We start from the raw sequence: 16,574 nt of genomic DNA on the forward strand, positions 1-16,574 counted from the left end.
TCTAACAACATATAGAAGAGCATAATTCCCCATCCTTTCAATATGGACTGCATGAATTTAATCTGGATGGGAGTTCTGGGAAGTTTAATAAGAAAGAGAGTAATCTAAGGGAGCACCCTTAGGGAGTCACATGTCTGGAGTTATGGGGTCCTAGGAGTGGGGAAGGCTCCTCTACTCATCTGAAAGGGCATAGGAGGAAGGGCACGATTACCTGCTGCCCTTCCTGCTATGCAGTGGCTTGCTTGCCCAACACAGGTGTAGATTAAGTCCACACACATCCCCATCCCCTGCATAACCCAATTGCAAATAATAAATGTGGCCCTAGCTCTACCCAATGTAACATCTCCTGCCTCTTTTCCCCCCATCTCTGTCTGCAATCACCAGAATGGATGTCTGAAGATTAGTCAGATAGTAGCATTTTTATTGAATTGAAACTATTGTTTTTTCATGTTAATGTTGTTATTATGCTGCTTTTCATGTATGAATTTCTTCCCATAAGGCATCTCAAAGCAATTTACAATATAATTCACTAATAGGGAAAAATGTTTAAGAATGTACCTATAGCCAACAAATATTTCTATCAAACTTTAAAAAGCAGGGAAATTGGGCAGCTATAGTGAATGCACCAGGGGAGCAGGAGACCCGATCTCTCTGAGATATTGTACTGTCCTGCAAATTTGTAAAAATGCCAACACAATTTGGGTTGGTCTTTCACAGTCCAATCTACTTCCTGTGTAGCTTGGAAGGATTTGATAACGTGCCTCTGAGCATATGGTGATTGGTGGCGACACCTACCATCTCCAAAGATGGAGAATTACATTTTTGTATGTTTGTTGGTGTTCTTCTTACTTTGTTTCTTTTCTGTTACTACTGTTTCTATGAGAATCTAACCTATATTTCTCTCATAATTCATCCTAGAAATCTGTGTCAAATTTATTTTTATTAATTTCAAAGTCTTTTTATTGGTCAATGTCATATGATGGTGAAGACAACCTTTTGCATTTCAAACTGGAGATTATGCTCTATTTCTATTTTGGGCAAAGTAACAGTTGAATCTGAAACTGCACTTTGAGGAAAAATCAAACTGATTACAATTTGTTGCTACTTAAGCAATGACTCTAGCTGTTGGAAAAAACAAACTTGGCCTGCCCAAGGTGCATGTTTTCAGCTTGCTATGCTTAAACTACTCCACTTTAGGAAAAGTGGACATGGTCAATTAAAAACATAGAGCACACCTAGAATTTTGCTAGAATATATTTCATCTCCCACTGTTTTTATTGTGCAAACTGAGACACTCCTCATGTCCATTGGAAACTATACTGCAGAACAGTCAGTACCATTATTCCACAATTGTTTTTGGAGCTTTTTTTTAATGTTGCAAAGTGTTGCTGTGCTTCACATATTCATAGTAACAGAAGCACAAGAAAATGATTTACCATAGGAAACTTCACTAAAATTGCAAAGTAAATCAAACATATTTAAAGGGACTATCTGAACTATGTTTGATTTACTTTGCAATTTTAGTGATGCTTCCTATGGTAAATCATTTTCTTGTGTTTCAGTTACTGTGAATATGTGAAGTACAGCAACACTATATATATTTTTTTCTATCCTCCAGGTTCAGGCCATGTGGTGCCAATGTGTCCAGAGAGTATATCCAAAAGTTCTCCCTTTTAGTCAATATAATATTTAAAGTGACTATCTGAACTGTCCCCCCCAGGATGCACACCTTAATGTTGTGAGGGGGTTTGAGAGTGTTGAAGAAGCTGAGAGCCATGCCATCAGGAGTCTAGACCAAGAAGCTAGACTCCTAGCAGGGGCACCCAAGGCAGAATGGTCAAAGCTGAGACATCAGACTAAGATGCATCCAAACTCAGAGAAAGGCAATGGTAAACCACCTCTGAATGCCTCTTACAATGAAAACCCTATGAACAGAGTATTCAAAATGCAACACGATATAGTGCTGGAAGATGAGACCCCCAGGTCAGAAGGCACTCACTGAGCTACTGGGGAAGAACAAATGACAAGTATGAGTAGCGCTGTGACTAATGACACAGCTGGGTCAAAGCTGAAAGGAGGCCCAGAGGCTGATGCACACAGATGCGAAAGGAGAGTCTGGAGTTGTACAACGCACACTATAGGAACATGGAATGTGAGAAGCATGAACCAGGGAAAGTTAGAAATTGTCAAGCAAGAAATGGAACGTATCAACATTACAATACTTGGCGTGAGTGAATTAAAATGGATGGGAATGGGACATTTTCAATCAGGCAACTACAAAATATTTTATGCAGGAAATGAGACATTTTGACAAAAATTTGTCAACAAATATGGAAAACTAAACAGTGGCCCACAGACTGAAAGAGTTCCATATACATACCAATTTCAGAAGAAAATCACCCTGTGCTTTATAGATTACAGCAAAGCCTTTGACTGTGTAGATCATGGAAAACTATGGAATGCTTTAAAAGAAATGGGGGTGCCACAGCATCTGATTGTCCTGATGCACAACCTATACTCTGGACAAAAGGCTACTGTAAGGACAGAATAGGGAGAAAACAATTGGTTTTAAGAAAGGGTGTGAGGGTGTGTATTTTATCACCCTATTTATTTAATCTATACGCAGAACATATCATATGGAAAGCAGCATTGGACCAAGATGAAGGAGGTGTGAAAATTGGAGGGAGAAATATCAATAATTTAAGATATGCAGACGATACCATACTCTTAGCAGAAACCAGTAATGATCTGAAACGAATGCTGATGAAAGTTAAAGAGGAAAGCACAAAAGTAGGACTACAGCTGAACGTCAAGAAGACTAAAGTAATGACAACAGAAGATTTATGTAACTTTAAAGTTGACAACGAGGACATTGAACTTGTCAAGTATTATCAATGCCTTGGCACAGTTACTAACCAAAATGGAGACAATAGTCAAGAAATCAGTAGAAGGCTAGGACTGGGGAGGGCAGCTGTAAGAGAACTAGAAAAGGTCCTCAAATGCAAAGATGTATCACTGAACATTAAAGTCAGGATCATTCAGATCATGGTATTCCCAATCTGTATGTATGGATGTGAAAGTTGGACAGTGAAAAAAATGGAAAAGAGAAAAATAAACTCATTTGAAATGTGGTGTTGGAGGAGAGCTTTGTGCATACCATGGACTGCGAAAAAGACAAATAATTGAGTGTTGGAACAAATTAAATCAGAACTATCACTAGAAGCTAAAATGATGAAACTGAGGTTATCATACTTTGGACACATAATGAGAAGACATGATTCACTAGAAAAGACAATAATGCTGGGAAAAACAGGGCTTAGAAAAAGAGGAAGGCCAAACAAGAGATGGATTGATTCCATAAAGGAAGCCACAGACTTGAACTTACAAGATATAACAGGATCGTTCACGGCAGATGGTATTGGAGGTCGCTGATTCATAGGGTCGCCATAAGTTGTAATCAACTTGAAGGCACATAACAACAAATCTGAACTGTATCAACTGTTTTAATATTGTTGCTTCCTGTATGCTAAAATAAGACCAGCACAGCACCTGTCTTGTTTCTGTTATTTGGGCTGATTGCAGGTGTTGCTGCCTGACTGATATGTAATGGGAGGGAGTTTATATTGTTTGGATATTAATTGTGTTTGCTTTTGTATGGTGTTGGCTTCTTTGGAAGGGACAGCAGGGTACAATGAATTGACTGAAGTAATGGGGAATAAAATTATAGTCAAATAAATGATCAGTACATAAGGGTTCTGATAGGAAATTTACTCATTTATGCAAAGAAATGGCCATGGGTTTCCTACTGGAATTGGGACTGGAATGACAATTTGGGACAATCCTGTTAAGCAGCATGTTACAAGTTAATAGTACAGGATTAGCTGATATTATACTTCTATATGTGTGTGTGTGTGTGTGTGTTACACATGCACATGCATACATACACTATGTGTATATGTACATATCACAGAGCTTGGTAAAGTTTATGTTGGGCTTCCCAAGAGACCAGGAGATTCACACCTGCTTAGCTTCAGCGGAACAACATGTCTTCATAGACCATTCACTGGGAACAACAAATGCTACCAAAACGGTCTTCATAGCAATTACATTTAAAAGGTGTCCTTGATTTTAACCTTGGAAGGACCCAGCTTTGTTCAATATTGATTTCATTTACCACAGACTGTTACCCCCCCAACTTTTAATAGCAGAGCTAAAGCTTTAGCAACCACAAATTACACTTCCCAAAGTCAAGCCAATTTCTTGTTTCTTTGAGATGCGAGATTAATAAGCTCTAACGTGTAGCTTATTATAGTGTACAAACATAGTGCCATCAGCCTTTTTACCTTCCTGTATTGTAGCCGATGGTCATCATTCACAGTGCAGCAGTTTAAGCTGTGAGGAAAGTTTCCTTTTTTGGATGTCTGAAAACTATGAAGGTCAGACTTAAATTTATTTATCTGTTTCATTGATGAATCACTTCCCACGAAACGTCCTAAAGTGAGTAACAATAAAATCGTATATGAAAATTTCAAGTCCAATACAAATATGGACTGAGATGAAATTTTCTACTTAAATGGCTTGTTGAAAAGGGAAGGTTTTCTTTTATCTGAAAAGATAACAGAAACAGCCCCTTTCTGATACATGCCCAGAGGGATTTGCAAAGGGTTGGTCTCATATTTTGTCTCCATTGAACTAAGTATGTGTGTATGTGAATATGTCAATGGTTTCCAAGAGAGGAAAAAAAGAAGTTAGGCCACCATGTTGCATAAATCCTTCACTCCATGCTCCTAAAAGAAGAATCCACAGAGCATTGATATTAGGGTTGCCAGGTGTCTGGTTTTTTCCCAGAGACTCTGGTTTTTGGAGGTCCTCTCCAGGTCTCTGGGTGACTCTCAGACCACTGGTGGTCCATGAACCACAGTTTGGGAACCCCTGATCTAGTGTTTGTTGGTTGCTGGGATCCTTGCAAAGAATGCTGATTAGATGGACCATAAACTGTTTGAGCAAAGCATTTCGTATATTTTTAAGCAAGATCACAGGTATTTAAATGTGCACTTTGCTTTGTTAACTTTAAAATATAATGATGGTTCTCAGGAATTTTGGTAAAAAATAAATAATTGAAATACAGCAGACCAGCTAGGATTGAATTCAGGCTGCCATGGGACTATACAAACAGGTGGGTAGAATGCCAGACCTATTTTGCTGTTGTAAGGAGAATCCCTGCCTGCATGTCCATTTTTCTGGAAGTTGACTGAGAAAAATGTGTCTGTGAGTGTAAGAATGAAGTGGGCCTCTAGTTTTAATCCAGGAAAACCAAAACCAAAACATTGCCTCAGATGTCAAAACTTTTGGACACATCTGTTTTCATAGATGAGAAAACCAGGAATATCTTTCTAATATATTTACAGTGATTCAGAGACACCTGCATGAACATAACATTATATGCTGGACACTGACAGCTGGATGCTGCCACTGGCAGAGCATGGGCTTAAGAGGAATGGTCATGTTATAGATGTTGCTTATAGTTTCTAAGTAAACCCGTTGTTCTTTTCAAGCAGTGCTCTTCACTTCTTTTTCTCCTGCCAATCTTTAGGGATGGAGGAGAATTGGGGGGGGGACAGGTTTAATTGGCAGCTAATTTGGGGGGCACATGTTAAATTGGCAGCTAATTTGCACCTCCTGGACTAGTACATGGAATGGAATGTAGCCATCCTCTGGATTTTGCACTTCCATGAATTCTCTTATACAGTTCTCAGCTCACAAAACATACCAAAATGCATAAGATTATTGCATATTTAATTATGGATGCTTATGTTTTAATGTTTTAATAGGATTTTAATTATGGATGTTTATATTTTAATGTTTGTGTGACTGTTTTTATACTTTGTAAATAGCCTAGAAGCCTATTTAGGCATTAAGCAGTGTATAAATTAATAAACAATAGTAATCATGCATATTTTAAGAAAAATATTAGAAATGTATACATTGAGATAAAACACGTAAAACTGACAGACAAGATCAGATTCTACAAGGAAATAGTAAAGTTATTCTTGTTAAAAACATTAATGTGCAGAGGTGTTGGTGCCAGAGGATGCAATCTACACTTTTTGCTTCTTGCCAGTCTTCCTGAAGGTTTGGCGTATTATGGCATATTAGGGAATATTGTTCCTCCCCCCCCCCCAGTCCATCACAAATCAATACATGCTATGAACACAGACCAGGATTGCTTTTGGGTCATAGTAATGTGAGACCAATCAGAGATAAATTCAGTTCCCAATGTTCTCTGTCTTGCCCATATTTGCCCAGGTAATACAATGTTGAGCTGGCCTCTTGTTGGGACAATCTATAGCCCCTCCTCTTGTTTGGCCACACATGGTAAAAAAAAAACCTGTTGCACTATAATGACTGCTTATTGGTAACAACTTTCTTCACCTGAAAAAAACACTAAAGAAAAATATATTTTCCAGGAATCTTACGAGTGGCGTTAAAACAATTATTACATATAAGCACAGAGCCATCCAACCTTAACAAAGAATACCCTAATGGTTTCATTACTTTTCTCATCTGAGTGCTTATTGTAATTCTGATAGGGAGACTGAGGATGAACATGGTTACAACTAATACATGCAAAGTCTGTTCTTATGCTATGAACATCAAACTCTTACGGTGAAATTTCATCTCTAAGCTTTTTTTTAAAAGGAAATGTAACATCTGAATGATTAAAATGACCTGTTTCCCACTTAGTGTGCACAGTGCCTTTTGTTCTGTTACACATCGTTATAAATGTCCAGTTTTTATTAAAGGAGTAAATGGAAGTGGGTGTTCTGTAAAATAGCATGGCAGATCAATGGCAGGTTTAAAAAATAAAACAGTAAGTATTATTATTATTATTATTTTATTTATATCCCACCTTTCCTCCAGCAGCAACCCAAGGCGGCAAACAAAAGCACTAAAAACACTATAAAACATCATAAAAACAGACTTTAAAACACATTAAAACAAAACATATTTAAAAACATTTTTTTAAAAAAGCTATCAAGACATCTTTTTTAAAAAAGGTTAAAAACATTGTTTTAAAAAAGGTTTAAAAACATATTAAAGAGATTCTAACACAGACGTAGACTAGGATAAGGTCTCAGCTTAAAAGGCTTGTTGAAAGAGGAAGGTCTTCAATAGGTGCCGAAAAGATAATAGAGATGGTGCATGTCTAATATTTAAAGGGAGGGAATTCCACAGGGTAGGTGCTGCCACGCTAAAGGTCCGTTTCCTATATTGTACAGAACGGACCTCCTGATAAGATGGTATCTGCAGGAGACCCTCACCTGCAGAGTGCAGTGATCAACTAGGTATGTAAGGGATAAGACGGTCTTTCAGGTATCCTGGTCTCAAGATGCATAGGGCTTTGTAGACCAAACCTAGAACCTTGAACTTGGCCCTGTAGCAAATGGGCAACCAGTGCAATTCTTTCAGCAGCGGGGTGACATGTTGGTGATGCCCTGCCCCAGTGAGCAGTCTCCCCGCCACATTTTGCACCAGCTGCAGCTTCCAGACCAACCTCAAGGGTAGCCCCACATAGAACACATTACAGTAATCCAGCCTGGAGGTTACCAATGCATGGACAACAGTGGTCAGGCTATCCCAGTCCAGAAATGGCCACAGCTGTCTTATCAGCTGAAGCTGGTGAAAGGCACTTGCAGCCACTGAGGTCACCTGGAGTTCAGGCAGTGGTCCAGGGCTTGCACAGCCTTTCCCAATTCAGATGTTACAGAGAAATAGAGCTGGGTATTATCAGTGTACTGCTGACACATTGCCCCGAATCTCCTGATGACCGCTCCCAACTTCATATAGATATTAAACAGCATGAGGGACAAGATGGCACCCCACAGCACAACTGCCAGGGGGTCAAAAGATAATCACCCAATGCTATTCTCTGAAAATGACCTTGGAGATAGGATCGGAACCACTGTAAAACAGTGCCTCCGATGCTCAGTTCACCAAGTCGGCCCAGAAGAATATCATGGTCCATGGTATCAAAAGCCGCTGAGAGATCAAGTAAGAGTAACAGGGTCGCCCTCCCCTGTCCTTATCCCAATAAAGGTCATCCATCAGGGCGACCAAGGCCGATTCAGTCCCATAACCAGGCCTGAACCCAGACTGGGATGGGTCAAGATAATCTGTTTCATCCAAGAATACTTACAATTGCTGCGCCATAACCGTCTCCATCACCAATGGGGTATTTGCAACTGGGCCATAGTTGTCACAAACAAATGGGTCCAGGGTTGGCTTTTTCAGGAGCAGTTGGATCACCACCTCTTTCACCTTTTCTTTCCATAGGGTGGCTGGAACCCCTCCCGCAACAATGCATTGACCACATCCTGAATCCACTTGGTCAAACCCCCTCAGCAAGCTTTAATAAGCCAAGAAGGGCAAGGGTTGAGAGGACACATTGCTGGCCACATCGTCACAAGCACCTTGTCTACATCATCAGGCGGCATCAACTGAAGCCGTTCCCAAGAAGTTGCAGCAGACATTGCACTGGACACCTCACTGGGGACTACAGTAGATGTGGCATCAAGGCTGCTGCGGAGGCAAGCAACTTTACCCTCAAAGTGCCTAGCAAACAATTCACAGTGGGCCTCCTGGAGTTGATGTCAACAGACCCCTGATATGGAAAAGCTTCACTGGACAGCTACTTGAGGATGCGATGGTGGCAAAGAAGTGGGCCTTCTCCGCTGCCCTCACCCCCATACAGTAAGCATGGTTATGATGTTTTACTCATGCCTGATCAGCCTCACAGCATATTTTTCACTACTTGCGCTCTAGCCATCATCCAGCCTGTTTCATTGCCCTTAGTTCAATGGTGCAAACCGGGCTCCACAGTGTTCCCCCTTTCAGCTCATCTGAATCACTTTAATTTAAAATCTAAAATGCAGTGCTGAGGTGCAGACCAGGCTCCACTATGCAGGAGAGAGCGCTCAAGGGCAACCGTGTCAAGAGCCCAAAGCGCCTTGCTGTTGCACAGCGTGACAAGGGCTTCAACAGGGTCACCTACTCTATCTACTAGGAACTCCCCCAGGGCATTCAGGAATCCTATGGATTCCATTAGTTTCCGGGGGCAGATTATCTTAATCTGTCCACTTCCTGCAGGGAAGGGTCGGAGCTATAAGTCTAAACTTCACCAGGAAGTGGTCTGACCATGACAATGGGGTGACATCCACTCCCCTATCTCCAGACCATCTCTTTCTCCATCTGGAACAAAAACCAAGTCGAGGGTGTGCCCTGCTCTATGTGTCGGGCCGGTGACAACTTGAGACAGCCCCATGGTCGTCATGGAGGCCATGAAGTTACGAGCCAGAACACTAGAGGCATCCTCAGCATGGACATTAAAATCACCCAGGATTATTGTTCTGGGCTCCTCCACTACCACAATTGAGACGGCCTCCACCAGGTCGGCCAGAAAGGCCCCTGGGCAGCAGGGTAGATGTTACAGCAACCCTAATTTACTGTCTCCTTGGCCCAACACCAGGTACAGGCCCTCACAGCCATTTCCAAGGCAGAGTGGTTTCCTGGTGACAAATGTGGAAGTTCTGTAGACCACAGCAACTCCTGTCCCCTGTCCCTGCAGCCTGTGGTGGTGATGCACTGAGTATCCAGGTGGGTAAAGCTGGGTCAGATCAACTCCTCCCAGCTCACCCACCCAGGACTCGGTAATGCACACCAAATCGGCACCTTCATCCACAATCAAATCATGGATGAGTGTACTGATCTGGAGTTAAACAACAACACACACAGGCAAGTGGGCACAGCAGATGAACAATGAGGAACCCATCCATGAGAGAAGTGGCAGCAAGGAACAAGGTGTAGATAGTCCTGCCCTCATCTTCTATGGTAATTCACCACTTCCCCATGGCTATACTTTCCTCTACCCATGATCGCTGAAATTGGGGTGGCATCACCCATGTCTCTTCTTACTAAGACTCCTCCTAAACACTTGATATGGACCCAACAAGAGCCCACCAACAAAACCTACCTGAGCCAGTAGGCCTCTACGAGAATTAGGAACAGTCAGACCAACTCAATATTTTTCACACAGAGCACATCTACTCCCCCTCCTGTCTCGCACCCAGGGAGGGCCAGCCTTCTGACAGTTACAGACTCTCACTCTGAAGGCATCTGGCAACTTTCTCCTATCATTCAGTTCACTGCACAGGCTCTCACCGTGCACAGGAACTACACATGAGCCATATGCCCTCCCCACTACCAACCTCCTCCACTGGTTAGAAGAAAGAAAGAAAGAAAGAAAGAAAGAAAGAAAGAAAAAGGGTAGCGCCCTCGCCCTCAGGACTCCCTAAGGGGCTTCCCAAGGGGCAACCTCTTTGGTGTTACTCCTTCGGTGGCGACCCCGCCGGCGGCAGACCCGCAGCCCAAGGCCAGCTGAGCTTTTATGCCTCCTGACCCAGCTAGGAGCTGATGCAAGAGGCTGCAAGATTAACTGCAGCTTCTCTAAGGAGCAAGGGTCAGGCAGGATGTCCCAGTCCTTGTAGCACTTACCAGGGACTTCAGCTGTCTCAAGAGACAGCAACCCAGAGGAGTGAGCAAGCAAGCACCCAGATGCTCAGATACTCACTCCCAGGGCAGGTCTTCTTCAGTCTCCCTAGTGCTGCAGCTGTTCCCCTGTAGTAATGCAATATGTTAAAAATTCTCCCGGTGCATTTTTTTATACAGCTATATTCATCTATCTTTTTAACAGACATAGTACAAAATTATAAATCTCTGTGATTGTTTGTTTAAAAGCAGCTCAAGAGAGAGTGAAGATCTTGGTTATTCTATAAAACCCTTTTCAGATATGCTGTAGCCCTAAACTAGATTGTAATTGTGTTGCTTAAACTTTTGTTGTTGCTGCTAGGATCTGGTGTGGCTGAGACCTAGTCTCAGAAGCAGAATGAGGTAGAAGAGTTCTGAGGTAATCATATTTTTGAATGCTCCCCTACATTAAAAATGCTCTGCAATAAAAAAAACTAGCACAGCAGTCAGTGAGCTTGAATAGGACTTCTCTGCCTGATGTGTGAGGGTTTTGTTTTCATGGAACCATAGAATCATAGAATTGGAATGGGCCTATAAGGCCATCAAGTCCAGCCCCTTGCTGAATGCAGGAATCCAAATTAAAGCATACCTGACAAGTGGCTGTCCAGCTGCCTCTTGAAGGACTCCAGTGTTGGAGAGCCCACCCTTTCCCCAGGTAATTGGTTCTATTGTTGTAAGGCTCTAACAGGAATTTTTTCCTGATGTTCAGTTGAAATCTGTCTTCTTGTAACTTGAGCCCATTATTCCATGTCCTGCATTCTGGGATGATCGAGAAGAGATCCTTGCCCTCTTCTGTGTGACAAGTGAACAGTGCTGTCGTATCTCCCCTCAGTCTTCTCAAGGCTAAACATGCCTAGTTCTTTCAATCTCTCCTCATAGGGCTTTGTTTCCAGTCCCCTGATCATCCTTGTTGCCCTCCTCTGAAGCCGTTCCAGTTGTCTGTATCCTTCTTAAAGTGTGGTGTCCAAACCTGGACTCAGTACTCAAGATGAGGCCTAACCAGTGCTGAACAGAAGGAAACTAATACTTCACGCAATTTGAATCTATACTTCTGTTAATGCAGCCTAAAATAGCACTGGCCTTTTGTTGTGTTTGTTTACTTGAGGCATGCATGACACATCGGGGAAATAAAAAAATCCCCTCACAATTAGATGTGGCATAGTCCACTCTAACATATCAAGACTGTATCAACTCGTTTTACTGCAAGCATAGACCAGGCCAGACTTGAGATCAATCAGTTTGAGGCAAGAGTAGGAGACACAACTCTTGTGATTTCTAAGCTAGTGTAGGTCATATTGGTGCTGAGCCTAGTACCACAGTCTGGGTAGTCAAGTGGTCTAGAATAAATTAAGTTGCCTTATACTGAGTCAGACCATTAGTCCATTTAGCTCAATAGTGTTGACAATGATGGGAAACAGCTTTCCAGGGTTTCAGACGGGGTCCCTCTCAACCTTACCTAGAGATGCTCAAGGTTGAACCTGAGATATTCTGTATGCAGAACAGATGCTCTGCCACTGAGCTATGGCCCTTCCCAATGTAAGCTCATCACTTTGCTGTCGTTCACAAATTTTAGTCCCTGGATTTCACAATGTGCTCTGGTGTTTTCAGGTGTTAGTCAGTTTTATGTTTGTAAAGGTGTTATCTCTGTGAAGGTTACGCAATAAATAAATGATTCCTGGGATTCAACAAGGGCATGATAGTTCAACAGCACAGAGGACTCTTCTATAAATTAGGGCTTCTTTTTCTGGAGCTGAAATGTATTTCACATGACCCTAGGCACCTTATAGTATTTCTCTCTCTTCCTCTCTCTCTCTCTCTCTCTGTTCCCCTCCCCCCAACATAAAAATGATTTGTGGCCTTTTCCATTTCAAGGATGTAATTAAGAATGCTAATTTAAATTGATATCATTCTGGATGATAAAGAGCAGAGGTAGGAATACTCAATTAGTTTTGCATAATTTTTTTGTCTCATCTATAAATAAAAGTAATTTACAATTTTGGCAAATACTTGAAGGATGAAGTCTTTCTCTTAGCAGGATGTATAATTATATGTGGCTGTATACTATAGCCAGTGTGGATTTTTCACATTCCTCAATGTTAAATTGAAAATACCCCCATCCCATTCTGATGTTTCCCATAAGCTTGTTTCAAAACAAAACCTTACAAAATTTATCGTCCTGAACTCAGAAACGCTTGCTTAACAACCCTCTCAATTTTCATGGTGATAAACAAAAGAGTCAGAAAGAATTGAGTTCAAAGTCTAAAGAGAGAGAAAAAAAACCCAGACCCCTTTCGCACTTTTTTCTGTGAGAGTTCTCATAATCTGTTGAAATTCATTAAAAATCAGCCTATGTTAACAGAGGATCTGTAATCCTATTACTGACCTTGCCCCATACTCTGACCTTCATCTTCTACAGTTTAAAAGTTAAAAAAAATGTCTGGCTGATTTTTAATTAATAAATGTTGGCTTGATCTCAATGATAATGTTGGGCATGCTCAGTAAGAACCAACTGTCAGTGTTCTAAAAGCCAGACTCACAGCTGCTTGGCTTGCCTAATCAGGGGGCCACACCCACACCAGACTTTGATTTCACGTGAGACAGTCATGGCTTCCCTCAGAGAATCCTGTGAAGTGTAGTTTGTGAAGCATGCTGAGAGGAGACTGCTATTCCACTTACAGAGGTCAAGTGGCCAGAGTGGTTTTAACAGTCATCCACTCTGATTGAAGGTCTGTGAGGGGAACAGGGCATCTCCTAGCAACTCTCAGCACTTTTCACTAACTACACTCCCCAGGATTCTTTGGGACAAGTCATGACTGTCTAAAGTGAAATAAAGGTCTGGTGTGGATGTGGCCAGGAACAGCTTTGGTTTAAATTTGGGTGGGAGGCTACATGTGCCTTCTGTAGAATAAAAAGGAAATGCTGAAAAGCAATGATACTGTTCACAATGTTTTCCTTTTGGAAAGGAATGGGGCTTCCCCTCTGTCCAGTGCCCACCCACCCAATCTCCCCTCTCCTTCCTCCTACCCTCCCTGCCCCTTCCCCAGGTCATTGTTGGACTACGACCTGGGAGACCAGGGTTTGAATCCCCACACAGCCATGAAGCTCACCGGGTGAGCCTGGGCCAGTCACTGCCTCTCAGCCTCAGAGGAAGGCAATGGTAAAACCACCACTGAAAACCTTTTACCATGAAAACTCTATTCATAGGGTCGCCATAAGTCGGGATTGACTCGAAGGATGTTCATTTCCATTTTCAAGCATGATTGAACAGAAATAAATCCCATTGAACTCAAAAAGCATGCAATTGATCAAACCCATCCTCCCTTCTCCTCCCTCCTATCCCCTCCCTCTTGCCCCTTCCCTCCCCTCCCCCTCCAATTTCCTCCTTCCCGCTCCCCTCCCCTTCCCCATGGTCAGTTTTACCTATCTTAAGCATGATTGCATGGGAGTAAATACCACTGAACTCAGCATGCAAATGATCAAACCTGCCCCCCTTCCTTTGCCCCCTCCAATCCCCTCCTTCCCCTCCCCCTCCTTCCCCTCCCCTCTACCCCCCTTTTTCCTTCCCTCTTCTCTCCCCTCCCCCTGCTCCTCCCCCATGGTCAGTTTTACCTATCCTAACCATGATTACATAGGAGTAAATCCCATTGAAATCAATAAGCATGCAAATAAGCAGACTTGGCTTTCCCCTCCTTCCCCCCTCCTCTCCCTTCCTCCTCCCATCTCCTCTTCTTTCTCCTTCCCTGCCCACTCCAGCCCTCCCTCCCTGCCATTTGTAGGGCAGTACAATATCTTAGAGAGGAGGTCAGGTCTGCTGCTGCCCTAGTGCATTCACTATAGCTGCCCAATTTCCCTGCTTTTTAAAGTTTGATAGAAATATCTGTTGGCTATAGGTACATTCTTAAACTGCAAGGTTTTTTGCCTATTAGTGAATAATCCTTCAGGTTCAATGAGAAAATATAGCCTAAAAAACTTTTCCTCACAAAAGACAACATATGCTTTTGACAAGGAATTGAACTGGAAGTTGTGCCAGGGCCATTAGTTTTTTACCCCAATTACACATTAATATCCTCTAAAAGTAAGTCATTGTCCTTGTTAATGCCTCTTATGAATTATTAGGATTCTCATCCCTTGGTTTGGTTGCAAGGTTCTTAATTAATTGCTGGCCTGCCTTTAAACAGATAACATATTTTATTTTGATTGCCAGCTGATAACCTAATACAAATGCCGATCCATAATTTCGCTTTTAATGAATGTGAAACCTTCGGTGTCGTTTGAAAGATAATTAGCATGTGCAAAGTGAATTAAAAAGTTTCCAAGTGCCTCTTGTAGGTGCTCAGTGCTACATATCAGAAGAGGTTGAAAAGGGTGTTTTTAACTTTAATTTTAATTAAATTAATTTGATATTTCAAAAGTGTGTATGACAGATTCTCAGCTTTGGCCAAGGAGTTACTTATCTTCATTACTGGGTAAGAATACTATAGAACACACTGCAGTGGATCATATGACTGACTCTTAAGTTCTAGACCCACCCCCTAAATTAAGCTGGATGCCAACATGGGTAGGGAAATTATGGCTGAGTAGATGTTTGAATCTTTGCCCAAGTCTAGCGATTTATCCAGTGCACCACACTGGCTCTTGAACTAAAAGTAGATAGGAATTTGCCTCATATTGTGTCAGCCGATTTGTCCATCCCCAAAGGGTTAGGTATATAGCTTGAGGGTACTCCTTGATACAAAGACATCACTAGAGGCCAGGTGGCTTCAATGACATGGAATGCCCCAGCTCCAGCTGGCTTCAGTAATCCATGCTCAAAATGGTAACACTCTACCCTTGGAGATGGTTCAGAAGCTGCAGCTGCCAGGCTGTTAAATGGGACAGGGCAGTGGGATTATATCACTGATCCTTAAAGCATTCCACTGACTGTGCGGTGCTTTGCTCAATTCTGAACCGTCTTGAATGGCAGCCCCACGTATACACATTGCCGTAATCTAACCTAGAGATTATCAGAGTGTAGACAACAGAAGTTAGGCCATCCCTGCCCGGATAGGGGTGCAGCAGGCCACCAGTTGAAGGTGATGGAAGGCATTCAACGTCACTGAAGCTGTTTATGCCTGAAACAGTAGCACTGGACCCAGAAATACCCCCAAGCTATGCATACTCCTTCAGAGAGAGTGTAGCCCATCCAAAGAAAGCCAAACCCCATCCATTTGGTTTAGTGTCTCAATCTTTTCTAGATTAAACTTCATTTTATTGGCTGTCATCTACTCCATTACCGAGGCCACAAACTAGTCTAGCGCATTCATGGCCACACCTACAAATGTTAAGAAGAAATAGACTATGTATCACCAGCATATTGCTGAGAATGTACTCCAAAGCTCTGTATGAGCCCACTCAACAGATATTGATCTTGGGTCAACCCATACTGAAGGCTCCATGGGGTCAAACAATATCTTCCCCCCCAGCACCATCCTCTGGAGCAGAGCCATTCAAGTAGGATAACCACAAACACCACAAGAAACACCACAAAATAGTATCACTATTTAGACAGTTGCTCCAGAAAAACTTGGATAGTTGCTCCAGAAAAAATACATTGATCAATGATATAGAACGGTGGTAGCCAAACTGTCACCCATGGGCGTCAAGGTGCCCATGAACATAAGAAGAGTCTGCTGGATTAGTCCAATTGCCTGTGTAGTCCAGCATCCTGTTCTCACAGTGGCCAACCATTTGCCCATGGGAAGCCCACAACCAGGACCTGAGGACAAAGAAGACTTTCCCCTCCTGTAGTTTTCAGCAACTGGTATTTGAAAGGCTTTCACTGGCACCTTCAGCAGGTAGCCCAGAATCTGAGCTCTCTTTTTTTAATGAAGTAAGTCTCTAGCCCTCCTAATAAGAAAGTTAGGGAGCAAAATGTGCAGGTACCTTCTAAGCAATTTATGTTAAATGAGCCAGCTTGGCTGCTCCTGCCTGTCAGTGTTATTCGACAATGA

General features: G+C 42.3%; 1 long non-coding RNA gene across 1 annotated transcript in view; it reads left to right on the top strand.

Moving 5' to 3' along the window:
- LOC133384292 (uncharacterized) overlaps positions 1 to 16,574 on the top strand; it is a 67,420-nt gene that overhangs the window by 21,528 nt on the left and 29,318 nt on the right. Inside the window, exon 2 of the long non-coding RNA XR_009762486.1 lies at positions 8,335 to 8,751. This is a non-coding gene — a long non-coding RNA (uncharacterized LOC133384292). The remainder of the gene's footprint in view (positions 1 to 8,334; positions 8,752 to 16,574) is intronic.

The sequence above is a fragment of the Rhineura floridana genome, chromosome 4 (assembly GCF_030035675.1).
Source record: "Rhineura floridana isolate rRhiFlo1 chromosome 4, rRhiFlo1.hap2, whole genome shotgun sequence".
Taxonomy (NCBI): domain Eukaryota; kingdom Metazoa; phylum Chordata; class Lepidosauria; order Squamata; family Rhineuridae; genus Rhineura; species Rhineura floridana.